The sequence below is a fragment of the Poecile atricapillus genome, chromosome 2, assembly GCF_030490865.1.
Source record: "Poecile atricapillus isolate bPoeAtr1 chromosome 2, bPoeAtr1.hap1, whole genome shotgun sequence".
NCBI classification, from domain to species: Eukaryota; Metazoa; Chordata; class Aves; order Passeriformes; family Paridae; genus Poecile; species Poecile atricapillus.
The window spans coordinates 60,833,421-60,860,449 of NC_081250.1; the positions used below are offsets into that span (position 1 = coordinate 60,833,421).

General features: G+C 36.5%; 1 protein-coding gene across 1 annotated transcript in view; it reads right to left on the reverse strand.

Moving 5' to 3' along the window:
* The window catches only part of CDKAL1 (CDK5 regulatory subunit associated protein 1 like 1), a 377,070-nt gene that overhangs the window by 54,780 nt on the left and 295,261 nt on the right, over nucleotides 1–27,029 (reverse strand). The gene's annotated exons all lie outside the window — the stretch shown is intronic.

Below are 27,029 nucleotides of genomic sequence, written 5' to 3' on the forward strand. Positions count from 1 at the left end.
AGTTCCACATTTCCAGGGATGGAGAAATTACTCATAAGATTAATATTCTAGCTAAGGCTATGTCCCTTCCTACATATCACTGAAGGAGAAGAACAGGGTCTGCTTTCTATATGGAACATATACATTCCCACATTTCCCTTTTAGTAACTGCTTGCAAATAAAGTTTCCATGTCATTTTGCAAAATGGTCAACCATTTAAAATTTGTTAATGTTTTCCCTGCGCTTTTTAGAAACAGTTGAAAAAGAAACAAAAACTTTCATATATACTACAGGCAGTATATATATATATATATGTAAAATCGATAAAGAGATAAAAAACCATGGCTACAGCACACCCCTCAGAGACTTAATATTTTACTTGAATGGTCCAATCCCAACCTGCAAAATTTATATAATATATTCAAACTTTGGAAACGATAAGTATTTTAGAGCTTTATTGAGTGATAAATATTCTTAAACAGCTTCTTCAGTGATTTTTTTTTTTTTTTAAATAAAAAGAACAGCTAGATATAAACAGTTTGAAGGAAATGTTACTTTTACCACTTCATAAAACACACGGCTCTCAAACACCTCTTGGTTACCTAAAACTGCTTAATTGTACTAGGGAGTCAAAATCAAATATTCAAAAGTTCCTTAATTCACACCATGGATACTACTTCAGGGTTGAATCAGAATGAGGGAGTTATTTAGGATTTTCTGCTGAGGATTTTCTCTTCCCTAGGTGAAGACAGCAGCAGAGATAAATGGTGCTGAGTGTTATTAAGATTTTTATTTGCTAAGTATTGAAGACCTTATTTAGATATCACTGAAGTTTAACAGATGAATAAAAACACCATTTCATTTTCTGCCTACTCAGCAGTCAAATGTTTTCTCCCTTCTGAATGACTGATTCCCTGTCAAATGCCCTTGTGACTCACTTTTATTTTTGTAAGGAAATAAATACCATTTATGAACTTACTTTTAAAGAACTCATTTGTGACTGAACTTCTTTACATTCCCTTTAATTTATAAAATACTACTTCATACATATGCAAATAAATTCTGCAAAAAGCAGGCTTTAGACACCTATAAGAGAGGTGTCTGCTCTGAGGCAGTGAGCTAAGACCCTTCTGTAGGGTTTGGTTATCCTGTACTTTAGATCCCTGATGTTAGAGCAGTGCTTTTTCAGTACTTCACAAGTCCTTGTGAAAAACTTGTGAATGAAGAGATGGCTGATGCCAATTAGAAATAGGTAGGAGGCCACATGCAGAAGGAGGATGATAAAAACTTAATGGGAATAATCCATGGTTCAGTGAGCACTGTGCATGCTTTGCAGCACATATGATAACACAAGATCATGTAAATGTAATTCAAATGTACAAGGGAGTAGGAGTAAAAGCTGTCAGACAACGATGAACTTGGTCTTGCTGAATCAGGAAATCAGACCTTGTACAATGTACAAAACCCAGTAGAGGCAATGAACTTGCTGCACCAGTGAACACCAGAGTCAGGCATGTGGTGTCAGGGCTCTTTTTACACATCTCTCATAAAATGGAGATTCACTAAATGTTGAAGGCTACTCATTCAATTGGAAGCTTGGTGAAACAGTGGGAAGTTGGAAAAACTGGCTAACCAAGCTTGCCTGAAGAGGAAGAAGTCTGGGGTATTGGACTACACTTGAAAGTAGAAAAAAGCCTACGTGCTACAGCTGGATATTATACCTCGAGGCACCCAAAAGGCACAGAAAGAACGCATGCGAACTAAAAGAAACAAATGAAGTTTACGCAAGGAAGAGGAAGAATGGGTCATACTGTCTTGGCAAAGGTGAATAATCTATCTGTAGGATCAAACACAGACAAAAGCAACAGGTAAAAATTGGATGATAAAACAACATACTCCATGAGAAAAGAGCAATGAATACACAGGGGAAGAAACTCTGAGTTCAATAATGTGATTCTTCACCCAAGAATGGCAGAGGAAATGAAGCTGTGAAATAGAGGCAGCCATTTATTACTTTGCCTGGGCTTGTATACTACTTACATAGAGTCTGGCATTTGGAACCTTTACAATGTCCATGTGCTTGTTAGATTAAAAGATTGACCAGCCCTAAAGAAACAAGTTTTAATAAGAAGCAGCCACAAAGTTGTGCAACCTGAGTGTTTCTGAGCAAGTAATTTAATGCATGACAACACATGTGACATGGTTTTAGTAAGAAATGTATGTTTGTGTTTATATATGATGTCTATATAGATGTACTGGGGAAGCAAAAGAGAAAAGGCATGTTTCTCTTGGCCAAATTCATTGTACAGAAGAGAAATTCCTTGTATTTGGTATTTTTTCCTACAAGCTCTCCTGGTACAATTCCAGACTTCCATTTAAGATTATTATTTCTATTACTCCTTCTTACTAGAAATCACGTGTAATCTGCTTTTACCTTCACTTGCTGATATTTTTGCATCCATTCTCTGCTAAAACCTCTGCCACTCCAAAAGCTCTTTGTACACCCCTAACCATATTATCTGTTTTCTTCTTTCTCCCAAAATAATTGTTTTGTTTCTTCTCTTCTAGGGAACTATCATTAAAAAAAAAAAAAAAACTGAAATAATGAACAGAACCGAGTGTGGGAGTTGCTCTACTAGGAGATGTAAACAAAGCACAATCTGGGTAGAAGTGGACCAAATGACACATCAGGGAAAAACACAAGCTTTCCTCCAAGCACTCATCTTCAAGTCATGAAGGTGTTAATAACTGCTATCAATCAGGTCTTCCCTCTACAGGCAGCTACAGAGGTGAGATGTTTATCTGCTAATTAGGTATCAGTACCTCAAGATGTTCTACCTTTTCCCTTCCAATTCTGACTGAAATAACAACGTTCTGTCCTCCAAAGCACAAGAAATCCCTTAAAATGATCAGATACCACATTCAAAATTTGATTGTGATATACAAAGGTCTGAGCAGAGAAATGTCATCACATCACATGTACAGGATATGAATGCTTGCTCAGCTATGACCCCTATCAATACCATACACATGCTGGCAAGACCCTTACTTTAACCATTTCTCTTTCACTAGATTGGTAGCTAGTTTTTGTAATTGTTTATTTTGTAATTTGTAATTTTTGTAATAACTTTGATTAACCTGCCAGCTTTACATAAATTATTTTTCCCAGGATCATGATGCTTTTTTTTCCACATCCAGTAAGACATTAGCTATGCTGGCACCTGAAGTGTTCCACAATAGACTTAAATGAGAATGGAAGACATCTCTTGCTAAGAGGTTTGCACTGCTCTTTGATGTCTCTGAATAAATCTGTAATGGCTGTAACCCCATGATAAAAACAGCTCATGAGCAATTAAAATTTAATTTTATTTCATTTTCACTCAGAGGGAGTATTCACCCAATTTCTGTACTATAAGCACCTGGTACAGCTGTCTGATAAGATGGGAGAATTAAGCATAGAAAACAAAAATTTCCTCCCATAGCTACCTGCTAGAGGCAGATCTACTGTCAGCACCATTAAGCAAAAAACTTTTTGTCTGCTTACCCTGTTTTTTTGCAACAATAGCTTAGGGAGATGGAAACAACTTTCTTCAAAAGATGCCTTTCTCCACAAGTTTTAAACAAATAATGTTCACGACTACCACAGAATACTGTATTTTAGTTGGTTTTGTTTGTTTTGTTTAGAATTAAAAGTACAGAAAATGCTGCTTTTTGGTAAGCACAAGGCTTTCCTTTTTATTTTTAACTTCCATTAATATTCCACTAAAATGTCTGTTTGTGCATACTTTAATCAAAAATGTCATCACAGTTTTCAAAGCACTGGAGATTTTTATACCCTCTGTGCTAATAAGGACATCCTGTGACCACTGATCGCCCTTGCTGCAATTGAAATGATAATATTTACCTTAAATTAAGTTCTTACTCATCAGAAGATACTTGTTGCTGATAAAGCAGCAATTTATACCAATGTTACAGTAATTTCTATTTTTAAAAACCCAAACAAGCAAACACTTGGTGTCTCAAACACTGAATTTCTTCCACAAGCAGTTTTTCTCGTCCTAGCTCTTTAAATGCTATGTTAATGCAGTAGTGTGTTTTTCCCCATTAACAGTAAAATAAATCACTTTGAACTATTTACTATATTTTAATTGCTTATGCCTGTGTTTAATTTAATTTATATCACCATTTACCTCCTAGCTGAAATCACACAAGGTTTTCAAAGTTGTTGCCACCTAATACCAATCTAATGATCAAACTGCTTGATCAGGTTTTTATATTCAAAGGATTAAAGATAACAGCCATAATGTTCTATTAGAAACAATGGCATGATTTCAAGGCTGTCCCATCAACTTCATCCTGACAGCTTTTCTATTTCCCACAGCTGCCTTGCTCACTTATTCCTTAGTGCACAGAAATAAAAGTATAAATCCAGGTAATGAAAACAGTCAAGCTGCTCATAAAATGTCATATTACTCTGAGACTGCACATCACTTCCCAAACAGTATCCTGTCAGTCACATGCTCATTCTTTAAGCGACAGAAGCACTGGCCTGAAACAAGCTTGGAAAAAAAAAAATCCACTCTAAAATAAACAAACACAAAGCTATCATGAACAAAATTTAGAATTTTTTCACTTAATCCCATACTTACAAGGCATTCAATACTATTTAGAAAATAATTTTGAAAATAGCCATATACAAAATGGAGGGGAGTAAAAGTGACAAGACATCACTGTGCTCATTGTGTCACTGACAAATCAATAACTGAGATGTGTGGATATGGAGATACAGCTCATTTTTTAGGACTATGATGGATGGAGTATGTGACACTAACAAATGTCAGTGCATTCCTTCAATAGAAATTTATGCTGTCAACAGCAGAATTTTAAAGTGCTGGGTTTGGTTTAGGTGGTTTTGTTTTTGTTTCTTTAGCTTCAGGGAAATGGAGTTAACAAGTTTGTAACTGCTGTGACTAATCTGTAGGCTGGTAGTAATTATTGTCCCTATTTAATATCGGTGATATTGCTGAAAAGATTTAACTCATCATCCTTATTCCAAACTTGCAGATTTACCATTAAATATGGCATCTAAAAGACTAACTCATATCTCTCCAAATGACATAAATCTGGTGACACACAAAGACACTCAGAGAACTTGCAAGATTCACGAAGAACTCCTGAAAACACTGACAGTCCAGTATAATCGACTACATTTTTTCATTAGAGAAACATGCTCACCTTTAAGTAGGTTTGGGGAACCGTGCACCTACTGGAAAGTGAGTAACTCAGGAACCAAAAGTGACCTCTCTGCACCCCTCAGACAGTCATAATTTCACACTGACTGGCATTGTACAGATTTTGGCTTGCTGGTTTATTTTACAAATTGAATATGTTAATGAATGTAAAAGCACCTCAATGTGTGGACCATTTTTTCCAACTAACCTCACACAACTGAGATTCACTTTTGTAATTTACACAAGTGAAACAAAAAATAAAGACTGAAAAGAATACAAATCATCCCTTGAGAACACTGAGAACAGAGACATTCAGAGACATAACTGGAATTATGATCCTATTTTGTCCAGTGTATAAATCTGCAAAAATATTCTTATGGTCACTGCTTATTATGAAGCTCTGATGTTCCCAGGGTAGGTACATGCACATATTACAGGAAAAATTAACACAGTTGTTTTTAACTTCAAACATTTCTAAATTCTTACTTATGTGATTTACATCTTGTACATGATTAGAATATACTCTAGTCTCCTTTTTATGGCAAGAAAATCTATACTTCTGAACATCTTATTTTGTAGACTTGATTTCTCACCATTAACACTGCATTAATTAACATCTCTCACATTTATGCAATTAAAACAAATGCTGTTGAGCCAGTAGAGTTTTTTGCAGAACAGCAGCCATGCTGACCATCCTGGAAAATCATTGGCAAATACTCTAAATTCCACCTCAGTGCTCTGACATGACACAATTTTACTGCAGAACAGGAGGAAACAGGCCATAAAAGCAGGCTTACGGCTGAGGCAACGAAATATGCCATTGCCACTGAAGCAAAACAACTTCATTGGTAAAATCAGTATACGGAAACTTGATAACTGTGAACCTGGTAGCAAAAAGAAAATCGAGGCTGTAGATGTAGCCTCAAGAGATACTGCATCCCTGGAGCCATCTGCTTCTTCAGACAGAGCCAGGGAGCTCACCTTGCCAGCTACAGAAAACAGTCACCTACACAGTTACTTCAAGAACCAAGAAGTAGTCTTAAAAATGAAGAGGTGTTACAGAAGATGGATATAAGTATGTATCTTTCATTCATCAGATCCCAACATCCTCCTCAATTAAAGCTTTCAGAACACCAAAACACAGACTTAGAACTTATTCCCAAGGATCTTTACATTCTTAACTGCTTCTTAAAAGCCTCATCTTTGCCACGGATCAGAAAGGATGAAGGAATGTAAACACTTTTCAGGGTCTTAAAATTTGTGTTACAGATGTTACAGATGTTAGAATTCTCCTCTATTTTCAGTTTAATCCAGCATTTCCAAGGAGTGCCTATGGACTACCAAGGACCTGCAAGGCATCACCTAGCAGCCATGTGGACAGAAGTATTTAAGAATCAGGTCTCTCTCTCTCTCTCTCTCTCTCTGTGCGTGTGGTACAAAGGCCCAAATAAGATAAAAATATTTTTTCCTTAAGGTCTGACTCTCATCAGGAATCCTTAGAGTGGGCTTTGAACACTGTTTTGCACAGGTTTAAGATGACACTTAAATGTTCTGCAGGATTAAAAAAGAAAAGAGAAATACTGTTCTAAGAAACACATATGACTAAAATTATCATTGTGAAATGTAATTGAGTGGCTTCACAGTAGCTGAGTTACCTAATGGTCACCAATTTCTTTTATTTATAAACACAAAAAAAAAGCTTTGGAGGATGACCTTGGCCTGTATTTCTTCATTAATCAAACTTTATTGCTTCAACTATGAAGAACAGAGCAGTTTGTCATTCAAGCAAGAGTAAAATATATACACATATACATTAAGAATGTAATAGGTATACCTGATAACCTTCAAAATTATCCATATTTTACAATAATTACGGCTACATGAAAGAGTCCTTTGACCAGGAACAAAAAAACAAGCCCTGGGATTAAAATTTACCATTGCAACAATTTATAAAGATGTTTTTTTTTTTCTCTCTTTTACCTACAAACCCTAGATCTACTATAAAAAACCACTGGGACCTAGACAATCTTTAGAAGTGGGCCCAGGAGAATCTCATGAGATCTAAGAAAATCAAATGCCATGCATGTGGGTTGGCACAGCCCCTGGCATCAGCACAAGTTGGCGGACGAAGAGACCAAAAGCAGCCCTGCTGAGAAGGATCTGGGGCTGCTGCTGGATGAGAAGCTCAACATGATCCAGCAATGTGCACTTGCAGCTCAGAAAGCCAAAACATTCTGTGATTCTACGGTGCAAACTGCTAAGTATTTTGCAAATAGAGTGACAGAGCACGGATCCACTATCAGTGGGTTTTCCAATACATGAGGCAATTTACAGAAGATCAGAGGGCTAGGACAAAGGCTAGTTTTTTAATGGGACAGTATTTAAACAAAAAAGAACAAGCTCATAGTTGGAACAAAACCAGGTAGGAACAGGAGTAAATAGTTTCCACTGCACTCTCCCTCAATCTGCTGTAAATTAACCCAATTACTTTAAGAATATTTCCCCCCTCAATTCAAACACCTCCCTAGATCAAAAACAAAAACATTTATTAACTGATGCTTCCAACTGTGACAGAAATTACAGTCATTTTTGTAGTAGAGATGGTGTAAAAATGCAATCTAAAAATATGATTAAAAGCTCAAAAGATGAGTAACCCGAGTTCATCTTGGAAATAGTTGTTTGGATATTGCTAAAGAAATGCATTTGGAGTTAATTAGTTTGCTTTTTATCTGTTCCTCAATTAAGAACTTTCTCCCTTAATCATGAAACAGCTATTAAATTTAACAGACCTGCCTAGATGACCTTACACGAGAAGAATAAATTAATTGAACAGATTTTCTTAAAAATATGAGAATCGTTTCATGAAAATAATGGTACTAGCAACGTTCTGATCCTTCTAGACTTTGAATCATATCAAATCAACTTCATATAAAACATCTTAAATTCCTCCTGTAACTCTCATAAAATAAGTATTTTGGAACACTGGTTATTCAGGTATTTCCTGAGAGTGGATTAATTCTTTTCACCCTGTACAAAAAAAAACCAAAAAAAACAAAAACAAAACAAAACAAAAACAAACAAACAAAAAAAAAACAGAACAGAAAAAAAACATCAAAAAGGTGCCAACAATTGAGAGAGTACAAGTGGGTAAATTATGTAGTATTTCAGTCATTAACACTACATTGCAAAGAATCAGAATAATGGGAAAAAACCCTCTGGAAGATGCGATTAGAACACATTTCTACATACAAAACAAGGACTCATCCCCTCAGTGTAGGGGATTTAATCCTGCTGAAATCCTGTGTTGGAATGTTGGGGATTTTGTCCAAGAAAAGTCTTCACGTGTCAGAGCAATTCCATTATTGTTTTCCCCTTCAGAAAGTCATTTCAAGTTCTGTGCTGCACTTTCTCCATGTCTGAATATGGCAATAATGAACCAGAGAGATGTACAAAGCTGTACAGTGATGTTCACAGATACCTGCTGCTTTCTGATGCATTCTAGAAATACTTCTTTTTCAAAGGGTAGACAAACTATGACAGTTGATCTGCTGTGCAGTCTTCATTCACCCCACAATCAATTCACTCAACTAGCAGCTGAAATGTCCTGTTTAAACTTTTGCATTAGATTAAAAAAAAATTCAATCTTTTTTAATTGAAAATATGACATATTTCCTCAGATCTAAAAAAAAAAAAAAATAAAAAAAATCCCAAAGCCACACACTGTTATGTTCTAGGTTTGCCAAAATAAGGAAAATACACTGTCATACACATAGATTCATATTCCCACTCATTCTATGAGGATGGTGGTAAAAAAAAGCATGGACATCCTAAACAGTCCAAAGCTACTTTACCCAACAGGTGGGCAAGCAGAATCTTAGATGCAGAAGCCTACCTCAGGAGACTCAAACTTGCTGAGACATATCAGAACGGAGATGTGAGAAAATTATTTTACACATATTTAGTAAATACAGGCCTTAAGATGTCCATTAGCCACCTCTACAATTTTAATATTTCCTCAGAATGAAGCTTTGTCCATCATACAGCAGCAGAAAGGCTAGTTCTCACTGATTTAATACAGCAACAAAATTAACTCCCAAGCACACAGCTTAATAAAATGATACTTTGCACCCCAAAGAAAGAAGTCTTCTAGGGGCATCACGAACCAAATTTGATAGTGCTGTAAAATAAAATTATCTTTACATGTCCCCTAGAAGAAACAAGGTACTAAACACATATGAGAAAGGAACGCCCTTTTAAGATTGGGGTGAAACAATACAGGAATGTGTCAAGATTTTTAATCTAGATGCCTGACCTCAAGGCTAATTGAGAGTTCCTGCTCTCTGTACTGTTAACCCCATATTACACAAGTAAAAACAACAATCAGAAGACCACAATGGTAAAAAGACGTGTTATTCGGACGTGCAAATTTCACCTATTAAACAACTGCCCCCGTTGATGTTGCAAATAAAAAAAAACAATAGCATTCTTCACCTCAGAAAAAAATGATGATTTCATGAAGCTGCAAATGCAGCTGTGCCAGGCTAAGAGTTATACCACAATTGCCCAAAGGTTACAAAAGAACAGCTTCAATAGTTCCTTGGCTTGTTTTACAGAAGTTCAGTACTGCTTTCTATCAAAATAATTCCTGGAAGTATATTGTAAAAATGAGATGATATATGTCTATCTTAAAAAATTCATTTTTTCTGAACCTAACTGCAGTGCAGAAGCCTGACTTTGACTCTTCCAGCATCACCTCTCTTACTAATTCAATCAATCCTTTTTATTTAGAAAAAATATTTTTGTATCATTGTTCAAGTCCCTTGCACTTGATACATTTGCCGCGGTAGTGTTCTGCATGTTCACATCTATTGACAAAGAACATGGAAGAAGTGAGTTCAGACCTTAGGTGATAATTTTTTGTAGTCAAGACAAGACGTTAAGATAAAGAACGTGTAAATCCGACTCGGCTCTCATGGTTCGAGTCATCTTGGGCAGCAGAACAGCCTGAACTCTATGCCAATATAACTTGTAAGAAACATGACTGGAAGGGCATTAACACCATCCCACCACCATACCATCAATAACCACCTTCATTCAAAATCCCACTATGTAGGACATTACCGCTATCATTTCACACAAACACACAATGCCCTAGATACATCTGGACCCAAGTCACAATAATTCAACAGAATTCACCTCATTTTTTTACTGTTGGTAGAAAAAACCCTGACTTAGTTAACAGGGAAGAATAGCTGATGAATTTGCTTCGTTCTTGAGCCTTGCAAGAACTGGGTGGATAAAAAAAGTAACCCCCTTTCTTAGATGGATGAGTAGTAGATACAGTAACTAATGCAGACTGTTAATATAGAAAGCAAAGCAGCAAGGATGGCAACAAATCCACTCCTTGAAGCCCAGTAGTACATTTTTGAAAGCAATCTTCTGGTACAGGATTTTGTTTAGTACTCTGGCTCTTTCTTTCCATTGCCTCACTTCTTCCTACCTCTTCTCTCTTATCCTCTACTCCAGCAGCATAAGAGGAAGTATTCAAGGTGAGGTAGATGAAAGAGATAGGAGTGGCAAGGGAAGGCTCTCAAACTCCAGCAGACAGAATTTTGGGATTCTCACTCTCACTGATTTCCTGCAAGGAGCACAGGCCACCAAAGGATTGAGCTATGTTAGCATTATCACACTTCCTTGTATTATTTGTGGAAACAAGGAGGAAAGCATGTATATCTGTAATATATATTCAAGGATGGGTCCCTCCTCCAACCCCTTTTAAACATCTCACAAGTGATCTGCTTAAAAGTCTCTTTTGAAACCCAAGTAACACACTGATTGTCCTAAATAATCACCCTAAAGGTTCACCTTTACAGCTTCAGAAGTTGGCAAGTGTAAGAGAACACACCTAAGATAAAACATGTGGTTTCCACTCCAAAGAAAGAGAAAAGATAAATCAATCCAAACTGTTTCCATATTTTTTAATATGATTTAAATAACAGACCTGTTTTCTAGGCCTGTGTATATCCTCCAATGCACATGTTAGTACCATTTCCAAACTGGGGGAAGACTATTCAAAAACTGCATCCGCTACCATCCACCCCCCATTTAAAAGTTTCTTTCTTCTTTGACTCAATGCCAACATGATAATTTCACATAAAACAGGAGCGTAGGAGGGTATTATTGGCACTAAAGCATGGGAATAACCTGCGGGAGGAAAAGCATTTCTCTTATTCCTTCCTTAAGCGTAATTTCTGAAAATAAAAAAGGGGGAGTTTGGACAGAAGAAATGTCTGTTTTAGCACAAAAAGGCAGAAAAGGTTAGATGAAAAATAAAACATGAGAGGAATTGACAAGAGATTACTTGGAAACTGAATTTAAAGCACAAAATTTATCCTAAGGAAAACTTAATTTTTTCCTTCCTTACCTGCAACATAGAAATTAGAGGGCACACAGGGATTTACAGAACACGTGCTGTATGTGCGTGGTGCAGGGGAGAGAAATGTCTGGCTGCTGGAGGCGTCCAGGAATGACAAACACGGATTATTTGCATTATATTCTAACCACCTGCACCTATTACTTCAACAGACACCATGACAAGGCTGCTGTCAGCACAACAGTGTTGGGATTCTTCCTTGGCAGAGACAGACCACACTCCATGGGGGAAGCAGACATTTTTAGAGAAGTCTGCAAGGAGGCTGCTAAAACCAAAGGAAGCATTTTTAGTACCTCTTAGCTTTTAAAATACCACCTGCGTATTTGTACCACCCCTTCTCATTTCAAGCATTTTCTTGGGAGGAAAGTGCCTTTCACAGAAACATGGGGAGGCTTCCTTTCCCATATTATGAGATTTTTCTGTTTAAAGGAGCATCTGGTCTAATGTGTGTGTTTTAATTAAATGCAATCATTTGTAGCTCAGAAAAACATACACAAAAGGCCATACTGAATCAACATAACTGCGGCCAGTGACATCTAGATTCCATAGTAAAACAATAAATACTGCACAACAGTATAGTTTTAAGATTAAAAAAGGGGGGAAGCAATTTCAATGAATTATGATCTGTGGTTCCTGCAGCTATTTACAAAAGAAAAAATCCTTTGATCTTTGCTATAAAGAACAAACAATACTTGTGCTGCAGTGCAAAGAAAGCCTGGATTTCTACTGAGTTGAGGCTGTATTCATTTATTAAGAAAGGAAAAAGGTGACTGCACGGAAACCAGTGCCATGAATCATTCCAATAATTCAGAACTATGCCACCCAGCTGCACATATCTCTTAGAACCGTATGCAAAACATTACTGTACACAAGCAGGCAGATTAGCTCAAATAATGGTCTAGCCTAGCAAGACAGACCTCTTTTTGTTGGCTTGAATAAGCTCATACAACTTCAAATATGCAAATCTCAGCCCAGCTTAATTGTACTTGATTGTAGGAGATGCTGTGTGTGACAAGAGATAGAGTTGCTTCCAGTCAGGAAAAAAGTGACAGTTACATCTATAAATCACAATACTAATCAAATAAACATAATCCAAATATCCCTTCACCAAATTAACATACTTCCTTTGGTTAATGCGTCTGTTTCCACTTGTTTCTAAATGTTTCCCTCTGGTTATGCCACCTTCTGAACTGCCTGACACACTGCCCAGCCTCAGCCTTGCACAAGTTCTGCACTGCGCTCTTCCACCTTGTCAGGCACAAGTGCAGTAGTTCTTCCTCGCACTACTACACAAAAAGCAATAGAAAGAAAAAAAAAAAGCTACAAAACATTCTGAACTTGATTGTGTTTGTTATAATCTGGTACTTCAAATGGAGGTAGCAAGATAGGAATCAGAGAACCCTCCTTGCTCCCTGAAAATTCAGTTCTGCCATCTTAAGCTATAAGGTAGCTCAGGAGATCCAAGATGACTCAGAAAATAAAGTTACAAAAAAACGTGTGGAAATAACCTATCCTTTTGTTGATTTTAAAATGGTGGTATAGCCCTAATGATCTATGGATACAAAACCAGAGAATTTCATAGGGTAAACTATCTTTTTAAAAATTAATATCAGCTGATACAGTTGGGAGAAGCAGAAGAGCTTCCAACAGCCTCAGAATATTTTTAACAGTAGCAATCTGTCTAAAAAAGGAAATTATGTCTGCATACATATTGTCCCCACAAACTCTGAAGTTACCTTTACCCAGAGAGCCTTTCAAAATGGCACAAGGCACATGGTCTGACCAGGATGAGGCTTATTTAACACCAGTTCTACAGACATGAACTTCACTAGCTTTGATTGACTTTCCCCTATTCTCCATCCAAGATTCTCTTCCTGTAGAAATGAAGGGAAATTGTGGGACTACTATGTGTGTTTTCTACAGTGATCTGCAACTGCACAGTGGCATTTAGCTGAGGTTTTCAGACAACTGTGACCAAACTCAGAACTATTGCTTTGACCTGCATATTTGACATTTGATAGATGACTTCAATGAACTTCCTCTTCCATGACACCGCGTTTGTGAAAACCATGTGTTTGAATATTCTCTGCACGAGGTTTATGAAAGGCCAGTGAACTACCTTGGGCTTTTCTGAGGCAGCAGATGTCCAACTACTCATTCAAACATACAACAGTTAAACCTGGACAAGAAGGTACAGAAGAGAAAAACGGACTTTTATGAAGTTTTACCTAAAAAGACAAAAACCCCAAGTAATATCTGTAAAGGTCTTATCTCATTCAAGAGTCCTTCCAGTTAAAGCAAGATTTTAGTTTCTATTAATTCTAATCCAAACTTTCTCTCATTCTGACACAGAAATAAAATCAATAATTTACTGTGCATCCACGAAATGACTTTATATTTAGTTTGACCTCGCAAATATAAAACCGAGACATTTTAACCTTGTGTACTACAGCTAACTGGAAGTGAATTTTACTTCAGAAGATAAAAATTTAAATAGATTAAATGCCTCATCAAGCAAGAATAAAAACAAAACAAACAAAAAACCAAACCCAAAAACCAGCCAAACAAACAAACAAACAATAAGAAACCCACAAAATAAAATTAGTACTGAGATTCATCAATAAAAGCAAATGTACAAAGTTGAAGTCTGTGAAAAAAATACTGTAAACATTTGAAAATCACTGGTATGGCTTTAAGTCAATGAAGTACAAGCAGGAAGGTCCCCTTTGACTATCTAAGAGCAGCATGTCAGGGCAGTGTTAACTGTTCTCTTCTGCTTTGAGGGGTTTTGTGCACGCAAACATGGAGATGATTTGAAACAACTGAAATATGACTGTAAAAAACAGGTAGACGATGATTCAAACCTTCTTGGGATTTAGGATTAGGCAGAAGCAGCCAACTAATTACACATTCTGTTTATTTTAGCTGAAGGAACAATGAAGGTTTTACAGTTGCTACATTCATCGCACATTTCTCACTGTTATATGGCAAACAATATTTATGTCTTTGCTCCAAGTGAAGCAGACAGTGAGTCTGGTAGGACTGTTTTTTTCTTTCCTTAAGCATTTGTTTCTTCACTTGCTGTTTTTCTCATATATAAGTCCCTTGAGGTATATCTGAAGGCACATTCACCTTGGTATTCATAAACAGTGTTTATATGAGGCACACCATTTACAAGGGCATTTCTTTATTCCCATCACTTTTTGAGGAGAAGGGCCATTGACTACAATTTTCTTATAATATTTAACTGACTGCATCATGCATTGTTCCTTTCATCATTAGCACTTCTTTCTAAGTTTCTTGTACCTGGAATATTTCAGTGAGAGCAGAGAGAGCACATAACATACATAGGCACAAGTTCTCCTCTGTAGAATACTTTAAAGGAAAAACAGTAAAAGAAAGCAATACCCTTTTGTGGTTTTTTAGAACAGGAGATCCAATTGTATTCAAGGAGCAATTTTTTTTGGACCCCAGAGGGAAACTTTTCCATGGTCAGGATGTGTGCAGCATGCTGTGAACAAACAGCTGAGCTCTGCCCCATGGTGTATGAACGTGGGGCTCTCATCATCTGAAGGGACGAAGGATTTACTTATCTCTTTTAATTCCTTTAATTCTATTTTATAAAAGATAGCTATTTTCCCAGCTGATCACTGTCAGACCTTCTTATGGATATCCAGAAAGAGCCCTGCACCATCTCCACCTCTCTCACACTCCCTGCTCCACTGGGAGCAGCACCTATTGTAGATACACAACTGAGCATGCAGAGCAAGAAAATCACATCTGAGAAGGCATCTTCTTATCCTTCAAAACAATCTGCTCCCTCACTATTTCCTGTACTAAATTCTTACAATATTTTTATATTTACAGAAACAACGAAGGATTTATTTCACTTGTGTAAAAAAAAAAATTACACCAAACAGACATTTTCAGGATGAAAATGTACTCACAAAATTTCCAGAAAAAAAATCTAAGTAATGGATAAAAGTCATGTAGATAATTATGCCACATCTTCTAATTCCATAAGATAGCTTATGTCCAGTTTTTAAGATACAGTTTGCTGTCATTTGGTACATAAATCCAAGCAATTGGGGCTCATGGCTTCACACACTGCTCTCATTATGCGTGCTCACTGCAAATGCTTGCAATGTGGATATCACTTCCTTACAATAAAGTGTTTGAAAATAATTTAGTCTTTTACATGAGGTCACCTTTTCTCAAGGCACAGCAAAATTTTTAATTAATGCTGGAGATCCTGTATCTCTGACAAAAAGATTATGATTATGCAGACTTTATAAAAACACTTAAATTAAAAAATGAAGCAGGTGCTTCAAGTTTCTGCAGAGAATGTCTTTGGTTACAATTTTTAAGTACCTATTCATTAGGCCCCTCATAGTACAAAGCTGTGCATGGAGCCAGCTGGCTTTCAGGTACTTCTGCTGCTGTCCAATATATTTAACTGTGCAAGTGGTGCAGCATAATAATTCATGGGCTGAGACCATGAACGAGTACAGCTACACCTCAACACAACTGAAGATGATGAAAATGTTTGAAAGTGGAAAAAGCAGCAGTAAGACAGTCACATAAACATTATTTCACTATGAATTCTGGGGAAAAAAAAATCCACCCTAAATGAATCTTGTTTATATAGAAGAAAATGGGGAGCTCGTATTTGAAAAGTTATCCAGTAATTTCAAATCTCACCATTCTGAAATTAAAATAAAATGAAAAAATACCTAAAAGAAAACTGCTCACAACATACAACCAGCAAAGTGTTTAAAATACCAACCCAAACAGAAACCCACCTTAGTCCCTCCCCCTATTCCCTGACCATTAGAATGCCTTTAAAGTCTCCAGATGTAAAATAATTACTTTATTGTGGATACAAATTGCTGTGATTGTTAAAAAGATTGTTTGTATACAGACTTGTATTTGTGGCATAGCGCAGCACAAGCAGCAATAAATCTGCAATATTTATATACACACAGTTAGGTGTAAGCCCAAATTTACACCCCCAGAGACAAGGGATATCACTCCTAACAGGGCCTCACTTGGAATTGATCCAGCTTTTGAACTGTAGATTAAATACTATTTTTATTTTCTTGGGGAAAAAAGGTAAAATTTATCATATTCAGGCAAGAACAGAATGGCAGGGTTCACAAGACAGATGGTGCCTGAGTACTACAGCAGTTGTCACTTTGTTGTTCACTGCTGAGGAAATACAGCAGAACAATAACTTTGGACTGGTATTTGACTTAGACACACAAATACATGTCAGCCAAGTCTTCTCCATACACTCATACATCCTCACATGCCTGTTACTTTTCCTGTGAGATGCCAATTCCTTTTGCCTCTCACAAATAAGCTGCTAGCAATTTTTGGTTCTGGATGATTTATAGGCTTTAGCTTAGAATCAAAAGCTATCTTACTTTCCAGAATAAAATATGCTGATACCTCATTTCAAGTGTTTCAGGGGAACTGGGATTTTGAAAGACTGTGGAAGAGGAGACTGTTCCTCAAAAATCACAACTGCCACAACAATACACACACAGATATTGGCAATTAATTTTCTGTTCTCATTGGCTCTGTGTTTTTCTTTTTGCGAAATCATGTTCTCACAATCAGGTAAAGGAAAAAAGTAAACCAAGGCCCAGAAGAGCTCTTTCTAAAGATAATTTGGAGAGCATTCTCCACAGAAAGGACGTATATGTATGCGATACAGAGCCATATTATCTACCACTAAAGGCAAAATAGCTTTCTTGGCAATTATATTATCCTATTTCAATATGAATAACTACATTACTTTGATTTAGATATGAGGCATTACAAAGGTTTTACAGTAAGTAGTTTCACTTTCTGTACTTCCACAAAGTGTTTTGACGTACAGACGCAATTTCTTACCAGACACACTGATCTTGCACAGTGTGCATAGCTGCCAAGCATTTCTCCTGTGCTACACACCCTCAGAATCCTGCCCATACAGAGCTTCCCCTCCCCTTAAAACTATGCCATCCCAAGAAAAGGAAGTACTCAAAGACAGTATTTATAAAGGAGTTGGTGTAAAAGCATCAAAAGCCTGTATGTAGTTTGAAGGAAGTGAGACTCCTTTGTAATAATTTAGAAAATCTTCGCATGCATACTTTCCCAGATTATTATATCAAATTCATTCAAATGCTGTGGAGATTTTTAAATACAAACATATAGAATTTTAAAAAATAAGTACCAAAGGTATCTGTTTTCCAAATCCTAAAATAAATTTAAATTAGCTTCTGATACAAAATTGTTAATAACCAGGGCAAGAGCAAAACCAGACATCAGTATATTAAATATTCCTGGAAAGGAGTTCATTAAAAGTCATCCAATTCATTGATTTGTCACTGGAAAGCTTTATAAAGAATGGAATATGCATATAGAAGCAGGTAAAACTTAACAGATTTTAGAGTATTTATTTACTCCTTACATTTCTTTCAACACAGGGAATGACAATAAAACTAAGAAAGGAACATAACAAAAATTCAACCCAAAAATAGAATCCAAAATTCAAACTCTTCCACCCTCCCTACTGAAACTGAAACAAAAACCCACAGTAGCCATAAGAGCACAGGCAACATCACTACAGCAACACAAGGCCTATTTCCACAGAATTAATTGACTGCACTGACTTCAGGAAGCTAATTCATTAAACCTGCATGGACTAAGATAAGACTGACTGGAGCTGTTCAGCTGAAAAGGCAGGCCTTGCATTTCAGAAAATATGGTAATACAATGTTTCTGCATATTGAGCTGCTTACTGAAAGTTGAAAACACCAGTAATCTGTATGATAAATTGTTGTGGGCTGCTGGCCTAAGGTAGCATATACAAACTTGGAAGGAGATGAAAAGAGATCTACCATAAAAATGTTTCAGTTTTTAGGGATTTCTATAAACCATCCTGCAGGCCCTGATCTCACCCTTTGACACTACATCCCAGTGTTTGAATGACAATATCAATGTTTTTCCCATTCTCAGGAAAACACCGACATATATTTTTTACCTTTCTCTTCATGTTTTGAAGTGTAACACAGAACATCTCATATTCTGTAACACAGAATATCTTGCTCATATCTGACAAAGCTTAGAGGATCCTTTTCAGAACGCTGCTATGAGCAACTGTCTTTTTCACTGCAGACACCTTTATTGTCAACAGTGTGTTGGGTGGCTCCAGATTCCACAAGCCTGAATGGTGATGCTGTTATTCCAAGCCAGATGTTGGGTAATGAGAACACCAGGGAACAGTATGCATATTGAAGGCTTCTTGTGAGCTTAAGGATGCAGGCTTTTATTAACAGCTTAGGAGAAGATACTCACTATGCCTGTTGGCAAGACTTTAACTTTTTAACTTCCATAATGTCTCTGAGGTGAACTTTAATTACAATGATTCAGGCAAAATAAGGCGGGAGTTCTGTATCTGTGAGGTCACAGCAAAATTACTCAAGATCAGTTGTTTATTAGAGAACTGCAATTTGACGCTGGGTAGTTTGGTCAGAAGTGTGGCCATGAAGATTTTTTTAACATCCTCCTTGTCAAGCAAGTTAAGATGGTGCCTTTGTAACAATGATTAAGCAGGTTTTCTTTATCCTAATTTTCAGCATCCATACTTAACACAGATTAATAGTGAATTATGGTTCTGTCAACCCCATATGTGTATTCTAAAAAGCTGTGAGACTGTAAAAAACCAGGTAAGACTTGCTTTTAAAATAATTATACAAGAATACATGAACATGTTAGAGGAAGACAACAGAAAAAGTGGAGTTTTTCAGCAACTCATGATGAAATGAGCAAATGTGAGACAGGATGCTCTGAGCATCTGTATAGTGCTAGACCTTAGCAAGTTTTCTATCTTTATTGAATACAGTCATTGAATTTTCTAAAATCTTTCTCAAAAACTGTTTCTTACTATAGTATGTCAAACAACATTCTAATATGCTGTTAGCTTGAACCCTAAGAACAGTTTTAAATTAAAAGAATTCATGCCAGATATCTAAAAAGAAACCTTGTCTGCTCTACAGAGACATCATCAAGCCTGGCAGAAATAAAATTGGAACAGGAAATTTTGCTTTAGTTGGTGCTATGGATGAATGTTGCTCCACCTTCCTTCCAAGTTATACATGGAATTCTCCCGTACCTCATTCTCTTAAGGTATTTTCACACAGAAATCAGAGGAAAGTGTGTGTGTGTATATATATAAAATACCAGAGTACCTGCAAGATCTGTGAATGAGACTATATGAGAAAAAGTGAGAGAAAATGGGACTAAAAATTAAAATATGAAACAAAACCCCCCACAAGAATTCAGTTCATAGCTATCCATGAAAAACTGGTGGCTGTGATACTTCCACAACATTTGACTGGAGAGAAAGAGAGGAACCCCTCAGAAAGCCACTGCAGAGGGACGAGCAAATGTTGTATTTGGGGACAGAGCCATTGTGCTTACTTGATTTCTTATTAAGAGTATAAAGCATTGATGTCTGCCCACCATTTCATGGAACATTAATTAGATCCATAGGTGCAAGGGAATTCAGGGCAGCTTCTCATCCTGTGGTCTTTCAAACTTTAAATGGTGAAGATTAAGCAGTTTCTGAAAGCTAACAACTAGCTCATTGCTTCAATGTCACAGAGTATATAACACAGGCCAAATTTTCCCATTAAGTTAAACTGTAAACTATGACAGAATGAAAGCAACCTAATGAGAAGGCATATAGATAATTGCTTTACTTGTAAATTAGAAAACCAAATAAAATCTGGAACACTGAACAACTGCATGTTGGCTGTTTAGTTCCATATTGGGAGATTTAATTTTGCTAATCCACCAACACAATACCCTAAATACACTATTGTCAAACTCTCTCAGAAGCTTTCAAATATGGCCAATTACTGACTTTTATATATTGCATCTATAATTCAGGTTACTATTTTTCCCCTTAGGATGTGAATTTAAATATGACAATTTTAAGATGTTCTAAACATACAGAATTTAAAACCTGATGATATTCTGTTCCAGAGCATGGTGCTCTAATAACACCATGGATGCGGGTTCAATCCCTGTACAGGCCACTCATTTAAGAGTTGGACTCTATGGTCCTTGTGGGTCCCTTCCAACTCAGAATATTCTGTGATTCTTGGGTCTCATGCTATGTTTATAAAGAAACAAGGAATTGCAGCATATCAAAAAAAGCAGCAGAAAGACATTTCAAGATTTACTTGAAACACCTGAGATGCAACACAAATACTTCAGACAAGTCCATTGTTCTTAATGAAACATAATAGTAAAAAACCTCCCCATAAGACAGTGACTATAAACAGATGACAGAAAGCAAAATAAAATCAAGTTAAATCAAGGAGTAAAATCAAAATATGGGCATTCATAAGTAGAGATTTATTTAGAGACCTATGTAACTTAATCTGCATGAGAGGCTTGTTGCACTCTTTCGTACGACTGGAACTTACAGGAATTAAATACACAAACACAATCATGCACTTTTCAACATACATCATTAAAAAAATCCTGTCTAAATTTTCATCATTCTGAATATGATTAATGCAGCCTATCAGAAGCCAGATGGTGCAAAACCAGAGCCATCAATCAAAATGAAAAGACCACTGTGTGCTATCCCAAGCGATGTGCTCTCAAATGGAATTTCTGGTCACAGATCCTAATGCACGATGTGCAGGGGAAGCCATAAACATCATGGCACTGCCCCTGAGGAACAGCCACAAACACAGCAGGCTTTGTTAGGCAAAAAAAATATGCAGAATTAGTACTTGCTGCTGTAGGCTCTGACTGGGAAAGGCTCTGCAAGCCAAATATATGTACTTTAAATAAAAAATTAAAAGCAATGCCTTTAATGAGTTTAATAATGTTTGCACTGATGACAGTACCTGTCAAACTGTGCACTTGCCATTTGATTTAATATGGGATCGTGCCATACATAAACAAAGCAGCTGCCACTGTCTGTCTGACACGTGAATTGGTATTTAATATCTCTTCCCACACAGGACTTACAAATGGCTCATGTTTTTAGCTTTATATTACACATTTTCTGCAAATGTTATATAGAAAACAAGGTTGGGGTTTGCAATGGAAAACAGTCATGGCTTACATATCGTAAGGTTTTGTACCAAGCAGGCCCAGTACTTAAAAAATCAGCCAGTAAAAAGAAAAGGCATGAAGAAGTGTAATTCACCATACCATACACATACTTCATAAATGATGCTATCAATATTAAAGGAGATACAAAAATGATCAGCAGTAATAACACATAGGTGTTTTTACCTGGAACTAGCAAGACAGTATGAAAGAAAGGATTTGTTAGCATGACTGCTTGTTTTTTGCAGCATGAAGTGTTTTATCACAACACTTCTCTCAGGTGTGTTATGTAAGAGAATATATCAAATATACCAAATTTCACAGAAATATATTTTGTAAAAAAACGAATCTCACATTCTGTTTTAAAGACCTGCATAAACTACCTGCATATCCATCTCCTTTTATATGAGGCTCAGAGACTAGATATGACTTTCTTGATTGCATGAGAAAGGGGTGGAAGAAAAATTATACATGACATCGAGCATCATTTATATAAACTAAAATGTCATCTTTCAAAATCAACTTCTTACTTGCTTTCAGTAGTATTACAAAATTCCACATACATCACAATGAAACAGTAATGCTGTTATTCCTTTAAGGAGATATACCCCCCATTTTTATTCCGATGATCATGAGATGCCAAACCTTAAATTCATCATTAGCCCTAAAACCACCTTATACTTCATATACTGCAAATCAAAGAGAGGTAGTTTCTAGCATCACAGGAAGAATCTACAGTGTCTTGGAGTGATGGTTTTTTGGATGCTGGAATCTCATAAAAATTTGAATTTATAGGAAAATTATACAGAAGACGGCGCCATACAAGCCACTCATGCCGGAGCCTTTCCCTCAAAAAATGCATGGAAGGATGTATAGTTTCTTTTATCCCTCTTTGGATGGATACAGTTTTTTTGGCTGGAAAGTCTCCTATGTTCTTAAAATACCAGAATACAGAGAAAAAAAACTAGTATGTCATATTAAAGGAATGAAAAATGCTTCATTAAGGTGCACTTATAATAAAATCCAGGTCTGTACCTCTCTTCCTACTGACAGCATCACTCCTTCCTTCTGATACACCAAAGTTCAAGAACAGCTGAAACTGAATCATGTGTTTAAGATGGTTCTGTCTCCCCGAACTGGGACCCAAGCCTCCATGGCATGTGCACACTGCAGGCTGAACTCAAAGTCTACTGACTAAGAGTTGCCGTATCTGCCCAAGGTCTGAAAGTCTTTCATGCCTACCATAATTCACACAAGTAGTAAATGTTAGTAAATGTTAACTTACTGTTGCTAATTTTGCTGTAAACATGCACACAGTGTCATCAGAAAACTGATTTCATCCAGCACTCATCCTGCAAGTCTCAGAAAGGATGAGCAATTGGTAGAAGCCACAGGATGCTTGTCTAATTACATCTGAATACAACCACTCTATGTCCCCTACGATCATGACAGTTTCCCTCCAACAAAGGCACACTGAGTGCAAAATCACTGACAGCATGTTTGAGAGAGCCCTAAATTTCACACACAGCTAGGACAATCACCTAGATTATGCAGAGACTCCTCCTCCAGCTGCCCTTCAAAGCAGAGCTGTAGAGCTCATGATGACAGTGGCCAAACTGCTCTGCATGGAGAGACAGCAGGAGAATTAGTTTCCTGTGTAGAGCAATCTAATGCCCAAATTGTATCTATTGTTTTACATGGCCATTTTACTGAGACATGTCTTTTCAACTGTGTTATAACCAACCTCTCCATGCTTTTAAGTGGAATATAGTGCAAAGAGAAAATTATAACAAAATAAAAACTAATGGAGCGTTTCTAGTTCCAAGAGTTTAAATGACAGCAGAAGATGGAATAAGTAGCCAGTGCTGACTTATTCCAAATTGGGAAAAATGTGATCCTATCTTTGTATGACATGCAGAATGTACCAGACTATTTCTGGATGATACTTGGAATCAATCTCAAATCAAAGGTTTTGTTAATTGTGGGGTTTCATGCATGTGTGTATGCACATATATGCAATTCTGTGCAGAAGACTGCACCTTATTATCAGACAAAAAGAAGATCCACACCTCCTTCACAACTTTATGTCAAAGGGTCAATAAAACACTATTTTAAACTGGAATAATAAAGTAAAGAAGAAAAAGAAATTGAATATCATGACTCCATGGAAGAAAGTAAAAATCTTACCCAAGATTTGGGGTACCAGACAATTAGTCAAAATATTCCAGTAATAAAAGTACTGATGCCTACATGATTAACACCTAAAATTTTAAATACTACATTAAACTAATTACAGTACAGAGTTTTCCAGTGAGAAGATGGGGATCAGAACATAAAGACAGTTATCAAATCTATTAGTGAAGTTCCCAAAACTTGGGTCTCTTGGTAAGTGCTTAGTTAAAAGCAGGAAAGACCAAGAGCTTGGTCATATGAATACTTACACCAGTAGAAAAATTTAAATAATGGGGAAATTTACTACCACCTCTTTGGATGGGTTTTCACAACACTGTGCTCATGCACTGCTACACTTGATGCACTGCTGCCTCCCCCTCTCACAGCCACTTTAATGCCATGATAAATACAGCTTAATACTAAGGGGGTCCATAAAGAGGAAGAAAAAAATAAAGAAAAACAGAAGGGTAGGTGAACAAAATAGAGTGAGACTGCAATGTTAATACCTGAAGAAGATATTAAAGAAAGAATATTTAGATAGAAAGAAATAGAAAGAAAGAAGGTAGACCACATAAGGAAAAAACCCTTTTATTTTTTGAGGGGAGAAATGGCAATAGAATAAAGAAAGAGGTAGAGGTTGGAAATGGGAAAAGGTGGGAGATAACTAGGAATTCCAATCCACTACAAACTGCAAAGCCAGAGAGACAGAGGTCAAATGTGGTGTTAAGGAATAGAGAAGGAAAGATACCTGAACTTGAAATGTCCATGCTACTTACACACTCCATCATATTTTGATGTGATTTTGACACTAACAGAAGACTGAAGGGAGCTTTAAAAAACTGAAACAAGGTCAAGACTGTTTATTTTTTGTGATGTCAAGGTTTTCCAGCAACTAATTTGAAAAACCCTAAAACACCTTTCTTTTTTGTATTTTTTGTCTCAGTATCAGATCAATCAATGATGGACAAGGTACAAGACATGCAGCAAAAGGTAATGTTTTTCTCCACAAAATAACAAGAGGATTAATGTGCATCAAAGAATTTGTTTCACTTGAGCTCATATAGCACTTATTTAATGTCACTGTAAAACTTGTCTCTCATTTTTGTTTCAAATTTTTTTGGATGTAGAATGTCCTTATTTCAGGCAATCTACTACACCCAGGTAGAATTTGCATGCTGCACCAAGGAGAAAAACTGTGAAGTAAATATTCACTATTTTCACCATTGCTTAACTGCAAAAGTGTATACGTGTTTTTACATGGGGTGAGGGATATATGTGGATTTCATGAGTTCATTTATCAAAACTATTCTCAAGATCACTAATGAGAATATTTCAATAATACACTGCTACCTGTGAAATCTTGTTTAGCATCTAAGCACATACATCAACATATAGCACACATACACCTTTGTGGATAGATGCAAACATGATTTAACAGACTGTTGTTAAAGAATTTTTTGAAAGGTGATTTAAAAAAGATAGGAAAAATACCTCTCTATCCTAAAACAGGAAAAACCTCCCTTCTGGAACAGAGGTAACAATCCCAAACAATTCAGTTAGCATCAGACAAGGTTAGATTAATTAAATGTCCAACTAGAGCAAAAGTCACTAGCATTAAATATGGTTTTAACCAAAATATTAATCAATAATCACATATATATACTTGTCTGTATATAGTCTAGGTTTATCTAAAACAAAACCAATCAACAAAGCATTGGTTTTAGAGCAAGAAATTCAGGAAGTGGGTTCTTTGTTTTTTTGATTTTCAGGATGCAATATGCACTTCAAATAAGACTGCAGTTCTTTAATCACAACACTTCACCTACACAACTAAGACAGAGCAAATATGTATTTTTCTACAGCACATACGGTGAAGAAGTAAGCGCTTTTGTTGCAGTGCTTGCCTTGTTTCTTTGCCTATTCTCTACAAACCCTGAAACAATCCCTGGAATATGAACAGCCCTTTCTAAACCACCTCCGTATTAGCTTGCTCTGTGTTACAGATGGCACAAACTTCAATGTAGCTTAGAGTTAAGTCAAGAATAAGCAGGAGCTTTTGAGGCAATTAGATTTTCTTCCCTATCATCAAGTAATGTTCAAGTGTGCCATTAGCACGAGGCCACTGCACGGCTCTCCCAAACAGAAATTGCTTTTCTCTTTCAGTAGTCTTCTTTGAAGCCTCACATCATATCAAGAGCACAAAACAGCTTTATGTAACCTCCTCCAAAAAGCAGCTCTGAACATGAGAGGAGGGAACAGAGAAGAATGGATGTAGGTTACAATAAGAGTATTTCCATGAAAAGCGGTCATATCTGACATCTGAGAAATTAAATGAAACCCAAAATCTATTGCAAGGCAGAAGATAGCAAAAGGCTCTGGCCCTTTTCAGCAATAACCTAAAAAACCTTTTCATCTTGCAAAACAACAATTCAGAGCACCTCCTTTAGAAAATTCAGATCATGGCTTATATCACAGGCATTGCAACCTCACAGTTGCCTTACAATTTAGTACAATGATGTTCCTGGAATAAATGGAAAGCAGGTTAAAGGGATTTTTGTTATTTTTCAGCATCATATACTCAAGTAATTACCAAAAAAATCTGAAGACTGACAGAGTACTGCAAAACTGCTTTCTTTTGTTCAGGCTCAAAAGTAAAACCTACACTTTCACAGTACTTCCACCACACATCTTACAAAACACAGTTAATAACTAAGAAACATTACTATCCTTACGAAAAACAATAAGAATTGCTTGTTGTTTTCAGCAGTTCTGTAATTTCCCATTTCCAGCCTCCAAAAATTATTCAAACTTTACATAAACATGCTAATGTCATGCCTTACATGTAAAACAAACCAATTCCTAATGCCAGTAGCTTTTAGAGATACACACAAGATGTCAAACTTGGAGAGATTTGGAACTATGAACACAGAATGATATTAATCTCATCTGCCACATGTTTAGTGCTTCAACTACATTTTAGTCCTTCACCAGCTACTCTCACAGCAACACTTCCAACTCTACAAGTGCCCAGCACGTCAATTTACATGTCTTCTTATGAAACACATTGTCCCACAGTGCAGACACGTCTTCAA